This window comes from Monodon monoceros, unplaced genomic scaffold (genome assembly GCF_005190385.1).
Source record: "Monodon monoceros isolate NGI ecotype Baffin Bay Population unplaced genomic scaffold, NGI_Narwhal_1 Super_Scaffold_2, whole genome shotgun sequence".
Taxonomy (NCBI): domain Eukaryota; kingdom Metazoa; phylum Chordata; class Mammalia; order Artiodactyla; family Monodontidae; genus Monodon; species Monodon monoceros.
In genome coordinates this window covers 83,675,058-83,682,481 of record NW_021703776.1, presented here as the reverse complement: position 1 = coordinate 83,682,481, position 7,424 = coordinate 83,675,058, and the positions used below count along the sequence as shown (strand labels likewise).

General features: G+C 37.4%; 1 long non-coding RNA gene across 4 annotated transcripts in view; it reads left to right on the top strand.

Annotated features, from left to right (window-relative positions):
* The first annotated feature begins 910 nt into the window (after nt 1-910).
* LOC114901663 overlaps nt 911-7,424 on the top strand; it is a 145,928-nt gene continuing 139,414 nt past the window's right edge. For all 4 annotated transcript variants that reach the window (XR_003795246.1, XR_003795245.1, XR_003795247.1 and 1 more), the window contains exon 1: nt 911-6,121. This is a non-coding gene — a long non-coding RNA (uncharacterized LOC114901663). The remainder of the gene's footprint in view (nt 6,122-7,424) is intronic.

The window sequence follows — 7,424 nt, the reverse complement described above, 5'->3', positions numbered from 1 at the left end:
CGCTTGTTACTGAACCTCAGGACTGAAAAGACGTGAAGGAGCTAAAAACAGTTCTTGGCTGGTTATGATTACAGTATGTGCACATGTGATCTGGACTGCTTTACGGATGAGGTGACTTAGAATGTACACCTGTCCTAAACCAGGTTTAATTCACTTTTCTAAAACGTTTGTATTTTTCAAAATAATGTTTGAAGAACTGTCTTACTAAAATACTTCGTAAAAATTTCAGACTTTTTAATATTGCTAGGGAGGTTCAACCAAGAACCTATTTGAGTATTCAAACTGGTTAACCGGGCTTAAACAGAGACTAGAGGACTGTTTTATTTCTTTGTGGAGTCTTCTGTATCTTTTAGATAACAGAGAATTTAATTCTGGGCCTTTGTGGCTTCTCAGTGTACTTTTCTCTTTTTTAAAAAATGTCTTCTGGAACTTATAAGCAGGTCAACATTAGATATGTCTTTACTGTTTTAAACATTTTGCAACTTTCCTTGCTTCTGCAAACACTTAAAGCAGCTTACAAATTTCAGGCCAAAAGTAAAGTAACTTGATATAAAAATAAAACCAATCTCACCTGAAAGAAGTTGAAGGATTAAGTATTCCCATCCGTCAATGTTGAGAGGTTTGGACAATATATTTGATTTCACATTTTCTAGTTGCTCAAGTAAGAAAAAGAAACACAGAATTCTATCGTTTTCATGTACTGACAACCGGAAGCATACAAACATCTGCAGAAACCAAACATTTCCTGGAACTAACTCGAGCAGAAATTTATCACGTGAATCATTGTTTAAAGAACCTTGTGAAAAATATCTTCAACCACAGTTATGTGAAAGACCCAGGGGTGCAGCTCACGTGGACTGGGCTCTCCAGAGTCTGAGGAGGCTGCGGGAACCAGGGCTGGGAGGTGCGTGCGCCACAGGGCTGGGGGCGGTGGCTTTGGGAGCGCGGAATCCAGCACCTCTGCCGTGGGGAAACGCCAGTAAGGAAGGGGCTTAAGAAATCTCGATCGTCAATAGCACCCTTCTGTTGTTTGTTTCTCTAAATATTTGGTGTCGTCAGCGTGGATTTTGTATCAGTGCTGATTTTATTCTCTTGGTCCTCAAGTTCTCAGACAAATGCTTTCAGTAGAGATGTTTTATTCTGTAGATTAATGTGACGTTTTTAAGCTTTGAAGGACGCAAGCAACATTTCTTACGGAATTTCAAGAGCTGGGCTTGTATTTTTGACCATTCAGAAGTCTAGTGCACTTCAGAGTGAAGGTCAACAAGGGAATCTTTTTTTTTTCTTTTTTCCTGAAGGAGCATCTGCTCATTAATATAAGTTTTCATAACAGTAATTTGTGACTTCGCAACTTAACGTGACATGGAAGAAACAGCTTTTGCCTGAAATATTTAAGGGCCAGATATAACAAACTATTCATCTTTTCCATGAAAAACTTCAGTATCGTCATCATAGTGCAATTTCTTTAAAGAATGCTTGTATCCCTTGGATCTGCTAGGGTGAATTAACTGAAAAAATTTTAAAGCACTTAAGCCTGTCCTGTAGGTTATAAGGTGACCTTTACATGTTTACCAGATACAATAGTTTTAATATAGATGTTGATTATTAGCTGCTCATTTTGGTTAAAACTGACCAATGCTTCTTAAGATTGAGTCACAAACGTCTGGCACGTAAGAAGGTGTGGTACTGGGCTTTAGGAAGGCGTCTGGGGGGGGGTTGAAGTCTGGTGATATATACCTATCATACAAGGCTATTATAAGGATTACATATGATAATGTGGATAAAATGCCTGGTACATAGTAAGTACTTAATAAATGTTAGTTCATCATCCTCTCATGTTATTGATGATGGCCGTACGTTAAAGTTCTTCCAGAATTTTTATGCTGGATCATAATATATATATATTTTTAGGCATGTTGGGATCTATCCTGATTTTAGCAGTGTTGTTTTATATTGATACTTAAGAAAGCACTAATAACATGTGTTGAAAATGTATAGTCTCATTAAATTATAGAATGATGATAATTTAAAAAATAATGCAAATGGTTTTGAATTTCTTGGTGGAATGAGACAAGGTTTAACAGTGTTCGAGAGTAGAATAATTGTATCAGAATTCAACTTGCTCCAGGTTTATCTGTGGAATATAATTTATCACATAAAGATACTGCATTGATAAAATATTCTTACGTAGAGTCCAGTAAGAAGCAAGAGGAGGTTGGAGTCTGGGGACTGGAAATGGAAGTGTGTGCAGGCTGATACAGCCTGTAGGAGTCATAGAACTCTTGGAAGACAGGCTTACTCATGAAAAGGACCTTGGAAACATTTGGCTCTCGGCTGAGAAGTGCCTTTGAGAGAGTTAAAGCGTTAATAGATATACCCCAGAAGTTGAAAGAAGAACTTTGTAAGAAAGCAGCCAGAGCTGGGCTCTCGGTCACTGTTCTTCCTGCCATCCAATCTAAGCCCCCGCATGGCTATGAGGTCCCCCTACAGACGGTGCAGCAAATAACGTAAGAGTGAGAGCTCCAGAGCAACAATGCTCACACAATGCAGAGCATTAATAAGTAAGCATACACCTCCCCGGAGGAGGGAGCGGCTGGGTAGTTGCAGTGTAAGTTGAGGGAGCTGGTATTGATAGTTGAGACCCAGATGTCATATTTTAAGATGTTCTGCTTAAGTTTTAAAGTTAGTAACATTCATATAATATAGGAAACTAAAATTTCAGTGGGAAATACAACATATCAATGATGAAATTATATTAAGACTTTGTGTGCAAGTTACTGTGCAAAATTTAATTGTAACTGCGTGGTCCTTGCTCTCCAAGAGCTTGCTGTTAAGAGCAGTAGAGTCTGGAGATTTAGTTAAATTGCCTATCCATGATATTGTTTTCACCCATTTTTTATTCAGTAAATATATATTTGGAGACCTGTTAGGTGCCAGGCATTTTCATGCCACCGGAGGGATACAGTATTGAACAAAACAAAAAATTTTCCCCTTAAGAAGCTTAAATTCTGCAGGCGGAAGAGAAAAAAAGAAAAATGATTTTTATTCTGATGAGAAGGGAAACGGTGGGTTTTGGGGAGTGGCATGATCTGATTTTTTTTTTTTTTTTTAATCTATATGACTCTGGCCTTTTGTTTTGAGAATAGTATGCAGTGAGGCAAGGAAAGAATCCACCGGGGGACTATTGCAATAATCTAGATAGGGATGGTGGAGGCTTAGATGGCAGTTGTGGTGGTGGAAGTAGGGAGAAGTAGGGAGAATTTAGATATATTTTTAAGGTAGAGCCAATGGGATTCACTGATGGCTTGGTTACAGGGTGTTAGGGAAAGAGAAAAGTCAGGGATGACTTGGAGGGTTGAGTTGTCATTTACTAACATGGGGGATCCTGTAGGAGCATCAGCCTTAGGTGGGAACATCAGGAATTTGTCATGAGGTGACGTTAAGTGTGAGATGTCTCTTAGACATCTGGGAGTGATGTCAAGCAGGCAGCTGAAAATATGCGCCTTGAGTTCGTTCAGGGAAGAGGTTTGGGCTCTTGTAGGTGGTATTTAAAGTGATGAGACCTATTGGGACGACCAAGGGGAGGGAGTATAGATAGAAAAGAAGACGGAGAACTGAGAGCCTTGGGTCACTCTAACATCAAGAGGCTGAGATAATGAGAAGTCTAAGAAGGAGTGGCCAGTGAAGGAGGAGGAGAGGCAGCAGTGTGGTGTCCTGTCCTGGAAACCAAACAAGAAAGTGTTTAAAAAAAGAGAGGATCCTCTCTCTGGGGATAGCAAATGGTACCTGCCTCAGAGGTGGCTGTGATGAACTGTTTAAATGGATGAGAGAATTCATTAAAGTGCCTGCCTCAGTACCTGGCTACTGGGTGGTTCAAGGTGGAAGTCATTGGTGACTTAACAAGAGCAGTTTCAGGGAAGTGGTGGGGATAAAAGCCTGGTTGGAATGGGTTCAAGTAAGAATGGGAGGAAAGAATTGGAGGCAGCAGATATAGTCAGCTCTTCTGAGTATTCCTATGAAATTACATTAGAGAAATGGGGAATTGATTCATGGGAATGTGGGGTCAGGAGAAAGGTGTGTGTGTGTGTGTGTGTCTGTCTCTTTCTTTTAGGTTGGGAGAAAGTACAGACTGTTAAATGCTGATGAGAATAATCCTGTATAGGGGGAAAGCTTGATGATGTAGTTGGATTTAAGATAATGAGTTGTTTTGACCGTAGGTAACAGGTTGGTGGAAATAACTAGATTGTCCTTTGTCTCTTTACCTTTTCTTCTCAGTCTTTCATTCATTCATTTATCAAATATTTACTGAAGGTTCACAAGGTGCCAAGGATCAAGCCAGGGGCTGGGTAAAAAACAGTTGATGAAGGGGTGAATCAAACAAACAATCTATACACTCTCTGGTGGAGTTTTTACTGTCTGGTGGAGACGGGCTTCCTAAAAACACACAAATAAATACAGATTTCAATGAATGCTTCGTAGGAAAAGTATGGAGTACTTTTGAGAGAGAGAGAATGCCTTGGTGTACTTTAGATTGGGTGGCATTCGAAGGCCTCTCAGATAGGAAAGATGGTCCTAGGAGAAAAGATGGACTGAAAAGAAAAGCATTCCAAGCAGAGGGAACAGAGCATGCAAAGACCTGGAGCAGGGGAGAACTTGGTGCTTTGGAGGATTTGAGAGGTCATCAGTATGGCCTGAGAGGTAGGAAGGGACCAGGTTGTGCAGGACTTTGGAGGCCTTCTAAGTTTGGGATTATATCCTAATAGCAATGGGAAGCTGTTGAAAACTTTTTAGGTGGGAAGTGACATGATAAGTTTGCATTGGTGGAAAAAACTACCTGTGCTGCACTGTCATGGTGAATGCATTGGAGGCAGCAAGAGTGGGAAAAAAGAACTCCAATTTAGGCAAAAAGAGAGTATCTGTAAAATAGTGAGACTGAGATATTTACAGTTTTCTTATAAAAAAAATAGAATTGAGAATATCCTCTACTTAGCAGAATTTGCTTTGAGCTTACCAGGTTTCTCAGCACATGCAAAGAGAGCATTTTCTTGTTAAAAATAATATCAACACAGAAGATGAAGATGTCAGTGATTTGAGATTGCTTAACATAAAATGAAACTTTAAAAAAGATTGCAGTAACTTGGTGAAAAATTTCAAATAATAAACTTTTTTTCCGGAAAAAATACCAGTGACACAATATTAGAGACAGACTCTTTAAGAAAATGGATTAAAGTACTGAATATACACCAAGAATACTTAATCTACTTATGATATTTTAAGTGTTCATATAATATAAAGAAACCTTAACTTTTTTGCTTTAATGTAGCAGATGTACATTATTTTTACTTTATTTTTAGAAAAAAAACCTGTATAATAAAAACAGTTTATTGATTAATAAATAAATATTTCAAAAGCTCCCCTTGGGCTTCCCTGGTGGCGCAGTGGTTGAGAGTCCGCCTGCTGATGCAGGGGACATGGGTCCAGGAGGATCCCACATGCCTTGGAGCGGCTGGGCCCGTGAGCCATGGCCGCTGAGCCTGCACGTCCGGAGCCTGTGCTCCGCAATGGGAGAGGCCACAACAGTGAGAGGTCTGCGTACTGCAAAAAAAAAAAAAAAAAGTTCCCCTTTTCATTTTCAAAAGTATCTTAGTGTTTTGATAAATTATGTGATTAGAGATAGAGGATCTCTCCAGTTGAAGGGTCAGACTGGTAAAAAAGCCATCAAGTTATAGTACAGGATGCATATTTTATTGCGCTAATTTAGACTTCCTCCCAAAGAGATTTCTTAAAACAGAAGGGCAGTTGTAATACCAAGTATCGCTATATCAGGTCACCCACAACTCCAGGGTCATGAATTAACTTGTTGTGAGCTCTCACTTTTAAAAAAAAAAAAAGAAAAGAAAAGAAGAAACAGAAGTTACTCCCTATCTAGACAAGCCACTCCTGAGAGTTCTATCTTGGCTGTAACTCGAGTTTTCTTTCTCACACTGGCATTTTATTTATGCTTTTCAGGGTGAAAAGAGTTGGGATATTTTATCATCTGGAGTTTCTCTGCCTCGCTGATGATCTAAGCTCAAACCTGCCAGTTTATGGGAGATGATAGAAAACACCCTCGAACATCTGAGTAAGTAGATGCTGCGGTGTGTTTTGATTTACTGCTTTAAAAAAAAAAAAAAAAAGGATAATTTTGTGACTTTAAAGTTTTAAATTATCAGGTACTTTAATTGGGTTCTTTAAATTTTGTTGTTGAATAGTGATGTCAATTATTATAATTCCAATAAGTGAATATTTTTAAATAATGGGATTCTGGAAGAAATTAATCCCCTGATGATAAAAAAAAAAAAAAGTTAATGAAAACATTTTCCATTAGCTTTTAAGGAACATATTGAGGACCTAAATGTATATATTAAAAATTTAAGAGCACTCTCCTTAGTGCTTTCACTTTTATATTATGAATGTAAAAATATTGGTAAGACAACTGTTATGAATTTTTTAAATGCAACTCTATATAAAAATTGTATTTTAATATGGAGTGTATTTTGGCTAACTTGAAATAAATACTGGTTTGTTTCTTGGAAGTAGAATTTTAGAAGTTCTTTCTATTTGAAAATAAAGATTTTTTTCCCTTCTAATATAGATAAGATTACAAAATTTCTCTGGATTTTGACTTTGTTTCTTAATTAAAGAGACTGAGAAAGAAGGGCATTCATTCTTTCTAATTAAAACTTCTGAGTGAATTTTAAAGAGTTGAGCCAGTCATTTTGATATAAACTGTTTTTCAGAATGAAAGCTACTAGTTCTCTTATATCCATTGAATCTCTTTTGACAAAACTAGGAAACTATGAGGCTGTACCAGGGCCTTTTTTGGAATGCTGAGGTGAATACAATTAATAAATACACAAGATTGCTTCCCACTACAATGGGGTTATTTAACTTTGGTCTGTATCTGAGCTGTTCAGTATAGTAGCCAATAGTAGCTATTGACATTTAAAATGTGGCTGGTCCCAGTGGAGATGTGCTGTGCATAAAATACACACCACATTTCAAGACTTAGTATGAAAAAAAGACTAAATATTTTATTAATAATTTTTGTATGAATCATGTTGAAATGATAATATTTTGGATATATTGAGTGAAACAAAATATTATTAAAATTAATTTCACTTGTTTTCTTTTACTTTTTTTTTTTTAATGTGGCTGCTAGATAATTGTAAATTACTTGTGGCTTACATTATATTTCCAGTGAACAGAACTGGCCTGTTGTATATGATCAACATGCTTAGTCATCCATTACTCAACATTCTGTAAGCCTTGACCCTTCTGGGCTGTGTATGGATCAATTAATATAAATCAATATTGTTTTAAGAATATGATTCTTTGATTTATCAAATATTTACTGAGTACCTGCTATATGCCAGACAGTCCTC